This window comes from Protopterus annectens, chromosome 10.part0 (assembly GCF_019279795.1).
Source record: "Protopterus annectens isolate FY-2018-M chromosome 10.part0, PAN1.0, whole genome shotgun sequence".
In the NCBI taxonomy this organism is placed as follows: Eukaryota; Metazoa; Chordata; order Ceratodontiformes; family Protopteridae; genus Protopterus; species Protopterus annectens.
This window is the reverse complement of record NC_056744.1, coordinates 1,166,599,530-1,166,618,109: the sequence shown is the minus strand read 5'-3', so window position 1 is coordinate 1,166,618,109 and position 18,580 is coordinate 1,166,599,530.

Sequence of the window (18,580 nt, the reverse complement as noted above, 5' to 3'; positions counted from 1 at the left end):
TGATTAGGTGGGCTATATAAAATGTTTTTCTAACCACTTTGGCCACATGGTTGTTGAATGAGAGATTGCTATCAACCTGGGTCCCCAGGTCCCTAATTACTTCTTCCGTACTTAATGGATTACCATCTATGTGGTAATTTGTGGGCACTTTGTTTTTGCCGAAGGGGATGACTATACAATTTTTGGCGTTTAGCTTGAGGCCATGGCTCTGGCACCAGTTGTCTGTTTCTATGAGGCCCTTTTGTAGGATGCTTGTGTCAGCTGGAGAGTCGATTATGGCGCCCAGTTTGCAGTCATCTGTGAACTTGGTCAGCCACAGTCCTTCCGTGTTGGCCTGTACCTCCGAGAAATATATACTGAACAAGAGAGGTCCCAGGACTGAGCCTTGTGGGACGCCACTTGTAACTGGTTTGGAGTCTGACATGGCTCCAGCAATTCTAACCATGTGGGTTCTGTCCTTGAGCCAGTTTGCAATCCATCTAGTGACATAGGGGTTTATATTTAAGCTGGTGAGCTTATTTATAATGCCCGAGTGGGGTATTGTATCGAAGGCTTTTGCGAGGTCTAGGTAGGCTGTGTGGACCACCTTCCCCCCGTCAATGGCCTTGGTGACTGTTTCAAAGAAATCAACCAGGTTTAAGAGGCAGGATCTGCCCTTAACAAAGCCAAACTGGGAGGATCCAGTGTCTGTAGGTCCCCAATATCTTTATTTATGAGGTCCATGATGATCCTTTCCATAACTTTGCAAACCAAGCTAGTCAGGCTTATGGGGCGATAGTTTCCAAGATCCATTGAGCCACCACCTTTGTGGAGAGGGACCACTGTTGCTGTACGCCACTCTTTGGGTACATATCCTGTAGTAAGACTGAGATTGAACAGTAGTTTTATGTTTGGGTTTAGTTCTTCTTGGAGTTCATGTAGGATGCAGCCCGGGACACCGTCTGGTCCCATTGATGCTATGTTTTTTGCTTTGGAGAGGGCGGCTCTTACCTGAGCATCTAAGATGTCAGGGGGGCAGCACTCTGCTGGGATAGATATTTGCCCTTTTGGTGGGGAAGGGGGGAAGAAGTTTGCGCTGAACCTGTCAGCTAGGATGTTGGCAATGTCTGTGGGTTCGGTGTATTTTTTGTCATTTTGGACTAATTCTGAGCATATCTGGGAATTCCCACCCAGGTTCCTAACATAACTAAAGAAATCCTTGTGATTATCCTTAGTGTCCTGTGCAATTTTTCTCTCTAAGCTGGCCTTAGACGATTTTATGAGTGCCTGTAGTTTTTTGCTAATACTGATCAGAGATGCCTTCCCTTTTTGGGATTATGCTCTATCATGTAGTAGCTTCCTCCTTCTATTGTATAGTTTGTTTATGGCTGGGGTCCACCAGACAGGACGCCTGCCTTTGGAGGATTGGGTCTTGGTTTTGTTTGGGATTGCATGATCCATGCATTCCTGAAGGTGTTCATAGAATGCGTTTATAAAGGATTCTGCGGTCTGGGCGTATTTTCCACAGGCCGGGGCTTTGAAGGATTCCACCTCGGTTTTGAGGAGTGTGAAATTTGCTTTAGAGAAGTTTTTCACTGTGGTTTTCTGGGCAGGGGCTGGGGTCGGGATGTGAATATCTAGTGAGATTAGTTTATGGTCTGTTCTTACCAGTGAGGGATACACTTCTGGTCTGGAGCATAGAGTCCCCATGTTGGTGATGATCAGGTCCAGTATGTTTTCCCCTCTTGTGGGAGTGGTAACAAGTTGTTCCATAGCATTTGAGTTTATAAATTTTAGGAACCTTTGGGCTAGGGTGTTGTAGCTAGAGTAATGCTCACAGTCTATGTTTGGGTAGTTGAAGTCGCCCAATATAATGGTGTTTGGAGAGTCCTTCATATTTTCCAGTGTTCTCAGGAAGGCCGAGTGGGGTTCCTGGGTTTGGGAGGGTGGTCTGTAGCAGGCTATAAACTGGAAGGCAGTTTTACCCACTGTTAGTTGCACATGGATAGTCTCTGATGCTTCGTGCTGTGCCACTAAACTGGAGGTGTGGGTATCTTTGACGAATATTGATACTCCCCCTCCTTTTGTGGTTTGGTCCAAGTTTTGGGGCCGAAAAACATGGTATGAAGTATAACCTGGTAGTGCTGGGGTGCTCTTGGGAGCCTTGAACCAGGTTTCTGTTACTGCACAGATATCGATGTTCTCCATGCTAAGAAGAGTTTTGAGTGCGTGCATCTTGAGGTTTAGACTTCTGGCATTGAGTAGCATTACTCTTAGTTTCGTATCCCTTGTGATACCTATGGAGGTGGGTTTGTCTTTTGATCCTTGCCTAAAAAAGGCACTATGGGGGTGGCAAGAGCCTTTTCCAATATCAGAAAGCCCAGGGGAGACAGGTGCAAGCGGTCCCTAGCAAAGCATCGTGGCTTGTCGAGCATGTCATCCCAGGCTGACAGGCATTGGATCCCCTTTGAATGACACCAATACTTAAGCCAATTGTTGAAATTGATCATCTTGTCTTCATATTGTGGCATCATTCTTGGTGAGGGTAAGATGCTACTCAAGGTCAGGGTCATACCGGCTTGGGCTACATGCTCAGAGAGCTCCTCTATGTCTCTTTTCATGTAGTCCAGGGAGGTATGTCTCAGGTCATTCATACCAGCATGGACAATGACTGAGTCATATTTGTACTTGCCTTGGAGTGACCTGAGTGCTTGTGTTATGTGGCGGATCCTAGCGCCCGACAGGCAGCTCACGTGACCTTCTCCTTGTTCAGCCTGGTGAGCGGGACGTCAGATATGCTTCTTAGTCTAACCTACCTGTCAACTAAGAGACAAAAAACGTTTTAAACTGATGCAGATCTACTTTTCAAAAATGGTATATGTTAAGCTATTTAACAACATGAAGACTCATAAAATAATGCATTTTAAAGATATCAAAATAATCAAGATAATAAAAGACAAAAGCAGGTATGAGAGAGAGAGAGACACACAAATTAACTGTAAATAAAAGACAAAGACAATAATGCTCATATGTATGTTCATAATTACAGTACATTAAAAACAGCAAAAATTAACTTTAGAATGCATAGCATCATAATAAAAATTCTAATTGACTTAGGTATGAGCATTATCATAAAGACAAAAAATAATCTTTTTTCAAATCAAGATCCCCATTAAATGACTGTAGTACAAAACTATATTCATGTAATAATACAAATCTATTACCAGTAGGAGAAACGTTTGAATGGATAACTGACAAAACAGGAATGTCAACAGTACATATTTTAAAATGTCAATGTGTCCTAGGTTAGTAAACAAAAACTCGGGAGTGATAAAATCTGAACTTTGTGCAACCCAATAGTAAAAGTAATGACATAGAACAAGTTTATAAAAAAAACAGCATAGGGCATGTTAGAATGAACTGAATACAAAAATAATATTAGGTGAAGCTTAGCACATAAATCCCACTGTTAAACTAGTTTGACAATCCCAAATGAAATCTCCATTTCATATCAGATCAAAAGCAGAATAGAAGCGGATGAAACCAGAACAGTATGGCACAAGAGGAAGAATAAGAAGCCCAAACTGCTTGGGTACCATTAAGTGTTACATGTTCCAAGCATACCTCTGAACCTAGAAACATCAAAAATCTGGACAAAGGCCAATGAAAAGCAGGTAGAACCAGCCAAAAATCTGGACACCTATTAGCATAAAAATTGCATACTTAATTATATAACCCCACCCACTTCAGTGGAATTGTGGAATACAAACATTCAAATGCAAACTGAAGAACAGACAAACGATTATAACACAAAATATAACCAGAACAACAGTGCTTTATTTATATTAGCATTTGTATAAAACTAAAATGCCATTTTCTTTTATAAAAAATAGAATTAACTGCTGCTGCACTAATATTAAATAGCACAACATGATATAACCAGAACACACACACCATACCTCTTAGCTTTCAACCTCTTAACACAAGAAATCTGAACAAAAACTTAAATAATGGTGGGGGGATATGGATAATTTTTATGCATAGCTTTTATAAACTTACAAAGTTGATAGAATAACACATTTTGCATTAGAATGACTTTTCTGAAGGGTAGAAAGTCTGAAACTGAAATGATTGCAGTTATTTTCTGACTTCAGTCCTCGATGATTTGCAGAAAACCAAACAAATGTATGGTGAACAGACCAAAAATATGAAGTATAAATTTGGACAGTTGAGAGTTGGGGGCTAAAAGATCATCTAAAATGTTTGTATTCTTTATAGAGCATTTGACAAACATCCAGATGTCACACTAACTGATTTAATTCCTTGTCCATCTCTGTACCTCTTATTTTCATGTTTTGTTTTATTCCAATCTCCTTTTACTCGAACAGTGCCCAGAAATGTGCATAAAATTCAAGTTGTTGTCATACCAGTACTCCACAGTGGAAACATGACTTCAGCATTTCTGCAGTTTGTTTGGTCTTCACCACCTTTACTTTGATTAGCTCCAAAATTGTCATTATTTTTAAATGCTACAAGGACCCTCCCAACCTTTCAGCCCCCTTTCCTGCCCTATGCTTTCCAACATATCTTCCCTTCTATAATGTATATTGCTTTTAGGTTAAAGTAGCCGAAATTAATGCCTTTATACTTGGAAGAATGAATGTAAGACATCATTTATCTATGCAAAATCTATTCTCAAACACCCCATTCTAGTCTCCATCTATAAGTAAATTAACCTTATTCTTTACCAGTTCAATAAAATTAGGTATGAGTGCACTAAACTACGTCTCCTGCAAAAACTTTCCTTTCCTTACCATCACACACAAACTCTCTGGCATCCAGCTCTTTTCCCATCTTCCTTGTTTTCAGGCGCACATCTGTCCCTTTACCTTTCTCCAGCAGTGTTCACTGTAACACAAGCTAAAATACTTTACCAAAATCCAAGAGAAATAACTTCCCCACCAACCTCTATTATAACCTAGTCACAAAACATTAATAAATTTGAAAGGCAATGATCCACTTGTTAAAAGCACACGTTGATGCTTGACCAGTAACCAATCTACTGACAGGACTTTCAGCAACTTGCCTTTCAAGATCTTCTTCATTACAGCTTACTAGTATATAAATGTGTCGTTTTGAAACTAACTTATGAATCCGAATCACTAGCGTGCTCTTTCAGTTCACTGCAACTGTTTCAAATTCCTGGGATAGACAAGGCAATTATAAAGTCATTATCATTACTTCAGCACTCCAGATGATACCTTAGTCAGTCCTTAGGCCATACTTGTTCTCTAATTGTTTTTTTAATATAACCTCTTTCCCAGTTAATATTTCATTTGCCCACCTGTCTCCATACATCTTTTAGGCCCTTTCCTGTCAAGAAGCTCTTCTCACTTTCTGTCTGGTACATAGAAATAGTCATCTCACTATATTCTTAAATATCACTGACGGAAAAAAAAGCATATGTGTTTAATGGGTCTAAACATAGCTAAAAGAGAAAACTAAATAAAACTAAATTATGCTACGTACGTCCTTGTATTAATACCATACTTTATGTATTGCAGAACTATATGGTGATTAGAGTATTCCCAGACAAATTCAAAGTCAGGAAGTTACTCTTAAAATGCAATCAGCTTTCAATTTCCCAAGTTGTTTCATGTCCTTAATGAATTACAGCAATAATGTTAACATTATGTCAAAATCCTCATACTTTACTCCCTAAATATTAAAAATGCAAAACTAAATTTAAAAGAAACAACATCTCTTTGTCTTTTTTTTTATTCCAGCCTTTCAGATTGTGACTGCCATTATGCCCCTCAGACAGAACACTAAGTTACAGAACCGGAAATGATGCAAAAGAAATACTCTTTTCTGGCCGAGAATTTTAAAAGGAAATTACCTGCACAGTGTAAACCCAGACAATGTCTATGTGGCTGTGAGAAACCTCATATGTACGAATCAAGTCATCTCCGTAAGAAGGCAAAAATAAAAAAACTAAAACATAAAAATAAAAAATTCAACATTTCCATTTCAACTTTAATGCTTATAATATTTACATGTCCAGTTCATTTCACGTAATTCCAACACAAAAGTATTTCCTTCTTCTGGGTTAAAACCTAAGGCATGTCTAGACAACCCAATTTCCTTTTTATAAAGACTAAAATGGTTTAAGTCTACTAAAATTGTATAAAAACTAAGGAAAAGCAACAAAAAAGGAAATTATAAAATCCAGTATATAACATGTACCTGACACTCACAGCACTGCAATATGTACTGCAGAAGGAAATGAAAGACTGCTTAGTCCCATTCACTAAAAGAAAAATCCTTGCCCGGCATCAGAATCATGTCTCCACACTCTCTACAGTACTTCATAAAGTATCATGATTGTTCTAGCCATTTACAAGTAATGCTAAGCAATGCCTACACTCTTATAAATATCATAAACTTACCAGTATAAGATTCACAATTTAGCCATTTGATGATCTCAGTTAAGAAATCCATATCCTCTCAAACACACACACACACACACACACACACACACACACACACACACACACACACACACACACACACACACACACACACACACACACACACACACACACACACACACACACACACACACACACACACACACACACACACACCATTCCTCCTTGTGGGCCTAAACGCTGTTCCTGAACACTCAATCCAGTGAACATGGCTCAGGGACTGGAAGGGCTAGCCATTTAAAGGAGCCTAGGAACAACAATCTACAATAAGATCTCTTCCCTGTTGGCAGATAGTGGCCTCTTATGCACAGGCTAGCCTGATGAAGTAACTCTCAAAGTAACTCGTCTCCACTATCACAAAAAAAAAAAGCGAATACCGAAACATTGCAAAGCAGCTCAGTGGACCAAAATTGTGCCTACACAAAGAAGCACAGGGCCACTGGAAAAGACAAACAACTAGGAACTATAACAAGACCTCTCATTCCTTGTATGGAAATCTCATACAAGACCACAATATAAAAGAATGCATTGCATACAAGCTTGCCATAAAAAATGAATAATTGTTGATTATTGTTATAGATCATCTTAAACAGTAAACACACATCAACTGGAAATAACATTTTTTGTAAATCCAAACAAATAAAAAAGATAAAAAGTGACTTTAATGCTGAACATTTCATTCATTTACAACCACCTGCCACCGTTTAAATGTCCATAAGACTGGAACCAGGCAACCACTCAGGATGAACAGGTTGACACATCAGTTGTAGTGCACAAGACCATGGGAAAGATGCTTCATTGGAGGTGGTCTTAAATTGTCCTTGCCAAGTTGCGCCACTGCTGCATATAAAAATATGGTGCAGTTTTAGTTGCTTGGTAAGAATGGCTTTAAATTTTGAGTTGGGGTGGGTTGAGCTCTAACACAGAGAGTTTTATGTGTTATGGAATTTCTTTTAATTAATGGAAGTATACTGTCTTGGGCTGAATATAATCCGTGGTGGTGCAGCGATAGCATTGTTGCCTCACAGCAAAAGGTTCTCCATTTCAATTCTCGGCTGAAGTGCAGGGAGTGCCTTCTGTGTGGAGTCTGCATGTCCTCCCCGTGGGTCGAGTGGTGTTCCAAAAGACATGAGTGAATGGGTGTGCCTTCGTTGAAGGTTGGGCGTCGAGCTGGCAACTTGGCACCGTGAAAATCTACTGCCAATCATTAGCGGACCGGAGTTCCGTTGCGGCAACCCCTAACCTGGAAAAGCCTAAAGACAAACAACAACAACAACTGTCTTGGGCTGAATGTGTTGAGCAGTGTTTTTGTTTCTTAAGAAACTTGCTTTGAGCTGCTATTTTTTTTTTGTGTAGTTTGACAACCAGTAATTTTGACAGCTCCATTTGGAACACTTAACATTCATTGTGTTAAAACAGTAGGGGGCAGGTGTATATCAGAATTCTGCTTATCTTCTGGAGTTTGAATACAATGCATAATAACCTGAATTTCCTGAAACAATACAAGAGAGTCAGCCACTGTCTCATGATGCTGGCAATATGTGATGACATCAGCAGTAATTTACCATAACTACAAATTGTAAAATAAAAAAAATCAGGATTTAAATTAGCCACTCAGGAGTTTGTGGCACCCCAACATTTTACCCCCAAAACTGGGAAATACTTAGGAATTCGGTATGAGAGGTATGATTCCAAGCTGAAAATCTAAGAAAGGATACCAAGGCAATCACAAGGGCAGAATGCTAGACTCCAAAAGCCAGCAAACTAATACATAATCTAAATGATGTAAGGTATTTAGCAAGTATGGGCATAGGGCAAGAAACCACCAGCTACAGTCATACTCTGGCAGAAAGAGTATTAGTAGTTTTATAACCCATGTAAATCTAAAGAGGTACAAAAGACACATATTTAGAATCAGTTCAGCTGCTAGAAATATTCCAGATTTGGGATGCATGGCTAGGCTTACAAACGCCCTTGTGGTCATTATTAGCTTAGTAAATACCTACGAACCTATGAATCAGTAAACTCAGAATGAATCCACAGTGTTAAAACACTGCTGATTATAGCACTGTTTAAGATAAAATACAAGAAGTTTGGGTCTTGAAAGTATCACTAAGATGAGTGTTATAAAAACTAAGAATAAAAAACATTTAAAAGAGAAAATTGTGAATTTATCACATATATTTATAGGTTTATGGTTTCATATTTGCATTTAACGGAATGTCACCTGACCAAGATAAAGTCAAAGCATTTAACCAGGCATCACTGCCAAAAAACTACGAGGCATAAGAAATTTGTTAGGAATGCCAAACTACAAAGCCAGGACTACTGCACTATAGTAGAATTAAAACAATTTACAGAAAATATGTGAAATGAATCTTCCCCTTGGGGTGTAGCCTTATTAGAGAAACATCTTGAAGACTAGGAACACAATATTTTAACTAAGGACTTCTGATCAACAGAGTATAGTGTCTGTATTTGTATGGTGCAAGGTAAAAGTGTTTTTTTTTTTTTTAAGTGGAAGGCTAGCTGATAGATAAAAATGGATGTTACATAAGAATAAAGGGTTTCTTGAGAAGAATTGACTTTACAGTCCCCAATGTATATGGTGAGACTTTACAGGTGGCAATTCAGAAAGGGATTGTGATATATATATATATATATATATATATATATATATATATATATATATATATATATATATGATACTAGAATATACTGACAAACTCTGGCGATTTACAAGTCCACTCTAGACTTGTTTGGATTCCCAGAATATAGACATTGTCAGGAGATTGACTGATATCTCTGTAGTAGTATATGGGACCCCTTGTTATACCTATTATTCAAAGAAATGTAGTTTGATCTCCAAGATTGATAAAATGTATATCTTGATGAAGCATGCATATTTAGTGACATACATTCCATAGTAACTTCAGGTCATGCTCCTTTGGAGTGTCATTTGTGAGTTCTGTCTTCTTTGTATTCCCTGGAGGTTTCCCATCTATTATTTAAAAAGGAGGAATTTAGGAAGTGATGCAAGCAACTTGCAACAGATACACTTGTGAAGGTTATTTATGAGGGTCAGTCCATGCTTGATGGATGTGAAGAGATAAAACAGTAAATGAGGAAAGAAGAGAAAAGGTATACTGCCAATTTATGGAAAAAGAGCAAAGCAATTTTAAGGGAAAATGGACAGATTGGAGACCCTTGAGAATAAGCTTAATGTAGGCAATATAACACTGAAAATGAAATGGACAAAATTAAGAACAAACAAAGGACATTTTGGATAAGAAGCATGTCTTTTTAAGAGTCACTTAATGAGTCAGTCTTTCATAGTTTTGTTGACTACCAGAAGGTATTGGCAGCAACACTGCAGCAACAGCAGATGTTGCAAAGTACTATTGTTGGAATGTATGACTGGATTGCAAACTCATTAAATATAGATTTGGTAGTGATGACAGAGATATTTAGAGAATATTATGAATGTGTATACACTGCTGAGACTAAACTGGAGAAGAACGAGAAAGATATTCTTCTGGGGAAGCAGTGCTACCAAGCGGTAATGCAAGAACACACAAAAACCTTAAATGACAACCCTACAGCAGAGGAAATTTTGGAAAGTGATAAGAGAAGTTCTGGATAAAACCTAAGGGTGTGATGGCTTACCAATAGCAATTTGAAGACTTAATAATGATAATGTGATACCATATTTGGTGAGAGTCTGTATTAAAGTTATTTCACTAGACTAATATCTGACTCATGAAAACAAACAACTGTAGCAGTGCTGACAAAGGAGGATAAGGTTCCATACTTGTCTTCTTTGCTGGACCATGGCTCTAAGTATTTTATGTCTACTGCAGCCGGTTTCTGACAAAATATGTCTCAGAGCTAACTGTAAATAATCAGTGTGGATTTGTAGGTGGGAAGCAGACTTTTGATAATGTACTGAAGACTGGATTGGTAATGAACATATGATAAGAGAAGCAGAAAGAAGTGATAGTTGTAAGGTTACATGCAGAAAGGGCATTTGATATGGTGAAATTGTATTATTTGATAAAGAGTACTGTCTCCTTTTGGATTTACAACACAATTTGCAAATTTAATAGTGGCACTTTATTCAGATTCAGTAGCTCATATAAAGACACATGGTGGTCTTTCACTTCCTTTTTAGTTATCAAGAGGGATGTGTTAAAACTTTCTATTGTCACTGATTCTTTTTACTTTATATTTGGAACTATTTTCCTTTGTTGACCAGGTTAGTCCCAAAGTGGAATTTATACTACTATGGGAAATGTGGCCAGGGCATCAGGGAACATTGTCTACTCGTCATTGTTGTGAGTGGGACCGATTTTGGAGGAGCACTTCCTGTTTCCATTCCAGGTGCAGAGGTGGCTGAAGAAACAGCAAGGCTGATGGAGAGAGAAGGAGATGGTGGAGTGGTGAAAGAAATGAAGGAGAAAGCAAATATCAACACCAGTGAATGTGTGCAGGATTCTGAGGAAATATTTCAAAGAAACCTGTTTGATGGAGATGAGTCAGCAAATGATGGGAGTATAATTACAACCCTTCAGTTGGAAGGGTTGCAAGTTGATTTTTTTTTAAAGAAATAGTGGTGCAGAGTGAGCCAGAAAATGAAGAGGGTATTTCCTGGGGGACATTAGGGAGAAAATGCAAAAGAAGGATACAGACAATCCTGAAGAATAGTGGTGAGACAGAAAAGAAAACATTTGCAGGAAAAAGTAAAAGAAGGCAAAACTGAAGTTGCAGAAAAGAAGGCAGAAGAAAATAAAAAGAAGTATGTGGTAAGGATTCAAAGTAAAGAAGACAAAGACATGGACAGGTATGAAGTATGGGACAATTTCTTAGTTCCTTTGAGTGTAAAAGCACGAGGGAAGAGCATTTATTCTTATTAATAAAGAGACATTTTGTGACATTATATTTAAGACTGTTTTTTCGATGGAAAATTTTCTTGGAGAATATGAAAAAAGAAAGACTGTAACCCATGGAATCTTTAGGTGATAAAAAGCATTTAACAGGGAAAAAAAAAAGAAAATTCATGTATAATTTTGAAGAGAGGTAGAACTAGAGATTTTGAAATGACATTTGAAAACATTATGTAAAGAAGTACTGGCTATTGCAAAAATATATGACAAAAAGGGTTAATGGACTGGTGCCTGGGATTGTAATATTGTGTGAAAAATAGAAAGAGAAAAATTTACATATACAAAGCATGGTAGATGTGGAGGGGAATACGGGTGTTGTAAAGTACTGCGGACAAACCAAAACATATTTTTTGTGTGTGGAAAAGCAGGACATTTGATAAGTAAAACTGACAAAAGAAAATGTTATATGTCTGGGAAATGAGACATGATGGAAAAAAATGCGAATTGAAATTTTATAAATGTAACAAAATTGGACATTTATGGATGGATTGCAGAAATTAAACTAAGAGTAAGGAAAAAGAAAAAGAAATATAAGAACATGAACAAGGAGTAGACATTTTAGAAGTAGTTGAAATAGAAGAAAAATTAGATGAGAAAAAATACAAACATGTTCTGAAATAAGTGATGAAGAAGACATACACTGGATGGTAGTAAAAATATATTGGTAAAAGGGTAAAAGACAGAAAAATAAAATTTAAAGGGATAAGTACAAAAGAAAAAAAAATAAAGGTAATGGATTAAAAAAATACATGCAGCTAAAGACTGGAGTTTGGTATAATGGCTAAGGTATTTAACTCACAGATAAACCAAAAAAGGCACTAACAAGGTTTTCGGACTCCACACAGTTTTATTTAACGCAAATTGTTAAGCGCTTTCGTCAATCCAAGTTGACTTCATCAGAACAATTACTACAAGGAGAAAAAAGAATTTAAATAGGTTAAAATCAACTACTATTGGCTAAAAATAAATCAGTTTACACTATTACAATTAAGTTGACAAGTCTAAAAAAATAAATTTTCATCACCATTATAAAATACATGAGAAAATACAAATAATTTATACACTATAGATAAATTATTTCAACGAGTTGTTCCAAATGAATTAAAATGTTAATTTAAAGTGCTTATAACTTTATATTTTTCCTGCCTTTTCCTTCAATACTGGTATAATAGATATAAAATCATTTAAACCAGGGTACAGGTTAGCACCTACTCTTAGTTACCACATTAACTTTTTTTTACATAAAATGTTCTTCCAATCTTGGAATCCAGTACTGAAGGAAAAGGCAGGAAAAATATAAAGTTATAAGCACTTTAAATTAACATTTTAGTTCATTTGGAACAACTTGTTGAAATAATTTATTTATAGTACATAAATTATTTCTATTTTCTCATGTATTTTATAATGGTGATGTAAATTAATTTTTTTAGACTTGTCAACTTAATTTTAATAGTGTAAACTGATTGGTTTATTTTTAGCCCATAGTAGTTGATTTTAACGTATTTATTTTTTTTTCTCTTTGTAGTAATTGTTCTGATGAAGTCAACTTGGATTGACGAAAGCGCTTATCAATTTGTGTTACATAAAACTGTGTGGAGTCCGGAAACCCTGCTGGTGCCTTTTTTGGTTTATTTGTTCTTCTTTTTGCACCATTGCACCACTTTTTGGGTTATTTAACTCACAGACACAAAGTACAGTGTTTGATTCTCAATTTTGGGAATGAAACTGGTTAGCCTTAGAATGGTCTATTAAGAAAGCTAGCTTAGTAGCTAGCTATGAATTTATGAAACTATGAATTAAAGAGAAAATTAAATTTTTAGAGTGCTTTTTGTAAATGTGAATAGTATTGAGAATATAGTAAGAAGAATAGGAATTTTGAAGTGGTGTAATACATGTGATGAAGATGTAATTATATGAGAAGACACATGATTTTTACTACAAATGAAGAAATATTACAAACAGAGAAACTATGGGGAGGAATAATAATCTGGACTTTTGGAAATGAGAGATGTTCTGGAATAGCCATGTTCTGTAGAAATACAGTAAAGATATTAGATGTAACTTTATGCAAAAATGGGAAGATTAACCATTGTAGATTTCAAATGGAAAGAACAAGTATATACAATTATAACATTATACACTTATACTAATTGTAAAGAAACAGAGCTTATGTCGTCAAATTTTTAGCCTATGCAGTGGTAAATATGAATATTATAATAACAGGAGACTTTAAATGTGATTTTAGAGGCAAGTATAAAAAATAAAGGAAATGATACAAGAAGAATGTTAAAAGTTATAAGACGTGGTATGTTAAAACTTTGGGATGAATGTTTTTGGACGTATAAGAGGGGTATGTATAGAACTGAAGTAGATTATTTTAGAGTATCCGAAAGTTTAGTTATAAGAGAAGGGGTCATAGCTGAAAAAGGATTTTCTGATCATCTTGCAGTATGGCTAGAGATAAAGGAAAACAAAAAATATATAAAAAAATAGGCAAAGGAATAAAAAGGATAAATGAAAAAGCATGGAAAGAAAAAGGAAAGAGATCAGTAATACAGTAATGGAAAGATCATATTACTAAGAGAACATTTTATAAAACTTGATCTGAATGGTGGGTGATATTTAAGGAAGATGATTGAATAAGATGTGAATACAGTGTCATCAGAAATTACTAGCTTAAGAGTTACTAGTACAAGGCCTTATTTTTTGAGGGGTAATGGTAGCAGCACCAAGTATAGAGACCCTCAGTTTAGATGCTATGTTCCCCTAACTTATAGTAATAATATTGGTTTGGTCTGTGATATTATTTCTAAGAGGTGGCCCATTTTGTCACCAGATGATAAGGTAAAACAATAGTGAGTGATAGACCCCATTTTGTCTTCAGAAATAACTTATCTCTCATAAGATCGTTATGTTATAGATCTTTTAAAGTAAATACGCCTTTGAATGAGAGAAAGGGTACGTTCCCTTGCAAATCTTGTAAAGTCTGCAAATATATGTCATGTAGAAATGTCTTTATACATCCTAAGATGCTTAAAGAGTTTAGATTTAATATTTCCTCTGATTGTAATTTGGTTTATCTTGCTGACTGTGTACAATGTGTGGCTTTTTATGTAGGCAAAACCAATAAGTGTTTGAAAGTCCATGTATTACAGCATATGGGGGACATTAGAAGGAAAATCCCATTGAATGCCTTATTTAAACACATCAATCAAAATGAGGGGCATTCTTTTAAATTTATGGTTTTGGAAATTCTTGGGTATAATATCAGAGGTGGGGATATTATTAATACAACTGAAGTCTTGGAAATAAAATGGATAGCATGTTTACAAGCACATAATTTTTCAGGTTTGAATGCTAATGTCCCCTTAAAACCTGCTTTACAACCTCAGTCATTACATCGTTGATTTCTTGGTCTGTGATTGGTTGTTACTGGTTTAAATACTCCTTGTTTTTTATATGAAGTTATGGATCTGATGAAGCAATATACTGTGTGAAAGCACTCATGCATTTTTATTCTTTGGTTCCAATTAAATTTATGCTTTTAGCTGTGGTGGTTAGTCTGATTTTTACTCTTTGGCTTGTTTTCATTGTAACAGGCCAACCTTTAGTCATTTGCTTTATTTTATTTACTATGATATTTAAGGAAAAACATAAAAATACCTTCTACAGTGGCACTATGATGTGAGAAAAGTAGAGAAAGAAAAATATAAAAGAACAAAAAAATGATGCATTGGAAGATTTAAAACATAATGATAGAAAGTACTTTGACAAAGAAAAAGAATTATATTTAGGAAATCAACAAATACAAAAATGTTATATAAGCAAAGGCATTTTTACAAAGAACCAGAGAAGAAGTATTGAGTTACTTAATTAGATTAGTAATGGAAGATGGTAGTGTAATGACATAAATAAAAATGTAAAAGGAGAAATAGAAATAACTCGGGAAAAGATTATGAATAGTATAGTATAATATGTACAAGAAACATTTAAAGTACGTTTAAAGTAAAAACGAAGGTAGCGAAAACATGGGAAGTTAAAAAGTTAACAGAAAAAGAGAATAAAGAGTTGGAAAAGGAGAGTCCTTTAAATGATTTCTTTGTTGTCTAATATTTGACTAGAGTCTCTCAAAATGATAGCATACACAATGGTGTTTCTCCTTCTTCTCCTTCTTTCTCTTGAAATGTTTAAAAATTGCAATTACAAAAGACATAGTGAAGAATATAAGGCTAACATATGATGCTGGTCATTAACAAACTTTGAAAAAGGATAGTTACAGACATAAAAAGAAGAAATAGCCATATTTAGGGAGTGCACACTCCCATTATTACTTATATGGAACAGAATTTAATTAAATAGCTAAACCCACTAGAGACACTCTATAATAATCTAGCATTCATGCCACCACTAAAAATTGAAACAAAAAGGATTGAAATATGGACATTATGGTCCCTCAGTATACATTTACAGAAATTTACAAAAATGTGGAGGTAAACATAACAGATTATATGTCTAGAAAAGAAGTGTATTGGAGCAGAATTCATCAAGCTAGGATAAAATAGCCACAAATTACAGATCCTACAGAAAATGTAAAAATATGGCAACTGGCAAGACACTGCAGAAAGTTAAATAATTGTACTTAAAAATATTTGGCACAGATTCATGAAGATATGTCAGGAAACATAATCTTAAGAATGTATGTTTTCATTTAATGCAGAAAATTAAAGCTATGAGCCATTACTAAGCTTTATCCTGTAGTCTTGGGGTTGATTCTGTCAGCCTCCATTTGCCTACTGAGTGATTTTTAAAGTACTTAACCAGACTATACTCTTGCATCATTCCTAAAAAGTGGCACTTGTGCCTAGTTGGTTTATTCAGTTTTATTTATTTATTTATTTGTTTATTATTTATTTATTTTATTTTACGTTTGTTGACCGGATTAGTCTGACTGAGCTGTGAGGCCCATTTTCAGCAGAGACCCGGTGAGAAAAACTCCACAGTTAACAAATGAAAACAAAGAAAAGAAAATATGCTAACTGTAAAGCAAAACTTACAATACCTACTTATAGAGAATACATACTGCGATATACCAGATTAGCTATGCAGTTGATGCTGCAAGTTCAACATTTGACTTAGGTCATGACTGTCAGGCTGCAATGAGAACCAAGGCATTAGTCAGATGAAAGATATGGTTCCCTACTAAATGCTTACATGTAGAAGATGTTGCATCATTGTATTCTTTGACAAGCTAATACTCAAAAATGGACAGATACAAGCATACATACATGTATGCATACATACATGCATAGATAGTGTAGAGCAAAAATAGATGCAGTTGACACTTGCTTAGCTTATTGATCCAAAAATAAAACAGAGTAATACCAGTCTGTATAGGGATAGGTGGACAGGGGAGTAGAGGCAATATATAGTTAATTTTTGTTTTTAGAGAAACAGACTGTTAACCCAACCACTGGGGATGCATAAGCCAATGCCTTTCTTTGTGCCGGTCCCAAGCCCAGATAAATGGGGAGGGTTGCATCAGGAAGGGCATCCGGCGTAAAATTTTGCCAAATCATACATGCAGACAACAGTACAGAAATATATACCGGATTGTTCGAGGCCCGGGTTAACAACAACCGCCACCAGTACTGTTGGCCAACAGGATGCTGGCAGAAATTGGGCTGCTGTTGGCCGAAGGGCGAAAAGAGGGGGAAGGCATGCCTGAAGGCAGGTAAAGGCTAGGACTGTGATATTGAGGGCCAGAACTTTGAATGTTGGCAGTATGACTGGTATAGGGAGAGAGCTAGCTGATATGATGGACCAAAGAAAGGTTGGTATATTGTGTGTGCAAGAGACCAGATGGAAGGGGAGCAAGGCTAGGTGTATCGGAGGTGGTTTCAAATTCTTTTATCATGGTGTGGATGGGAAGAGAAATGGCGTAGGCATTATCCTGAAGGAACAGAATGCTAAGAGTGTTTTGGAGGTGAAAAGAGTGTCGGATAGAGTGATGTTTATGAAGCTGGAAACTGATGGTGTAATGATGAATGTTGTTAGTGCATATGCTCCACAAATTGGGTGTGCGATAGATGAGAAAGAAACATTTTGGAGTGAGTTGGATGAATTGGTGATGACTGTACCCAGGGGTGAGAGACAGGGGATTGGAGCAGATTTCAATGGGCATGTTGGTGAAGGGAACAGAGGGGATGAGGAAGTGATGGGTAGGTATGGTGTTAAGCAAAGGAATGCAGAAGGTCAGATGGTAGTGGATTTTGTGAAAAGGATAGACATGGCTGTGATGAAAACGTATTTTAACAAGAGGGAGGAGCATAGGGTGACATACAAGAGTGGAGGAAGATGCACACAGGTGGATTATATCTTATGTAGAAGGGCCAGTCTGAAGGAGATTGGAGACTGTAAAGTGGTGGCAGGGGAAAGTGTAGTTAGGCAGCATAGGATGGTGGTTTGTAGGATGACATTGGTGATCAAGAAGAGGAGGATGAGTGTGAGGGAAGCACCAAGGATCAAATGGTGGAAATTGAAAAAGGGTAATTGTGAGGTGATGTTCAGGGAAGAGTTAAGACAGGCACTGCTTGGCAGTGAAGAGTTACTGAATAGCTGGGTAACTACAGCAGAGCTAGTAAGAGAGATGGCTAGAAAGGTGCTTGGTGTGACATCTGGAGAGAAGGAAGGAGGACAAGAAGACCTGGTGGTGGAATGAAGAAGTACAGGAAAGTATACAGAGAAAGAGGTTGGTGAAGAAGAAGTGGGATTGTCAAAGAGATGAAGAAAGTAGACAAGAGTATAAGGAGATGAGGTGCATGGCAAAGAGAGAGGTGGCGAAGGCTAAGGATAAGGCGTATGACGAGTTGTATAAAAGGTTGGACACTAAGGAGGGTGAAAAGGACCTGTACCAATTGGCTAGACAGAGAGACTGAGCTAGTAAAGATGTGTAGCAGGTAAGGGTGATAAAGGATAATGAGGGAAATGTACTCACAAGTGAGGAGAGCATGTTAAGCAGATGGAAAGAGTACTTTGAGGGGTTGATGAATGAAGAGAATGAGAGGGAGACAAGGTTGGATGATGTGCGGATAGTGAATCATGAAGTGCAGTGGATTAGCAAGGAGGAAGTAAGGATAGCTATGAAGAGGATGAAGAACAGAAAGGTTG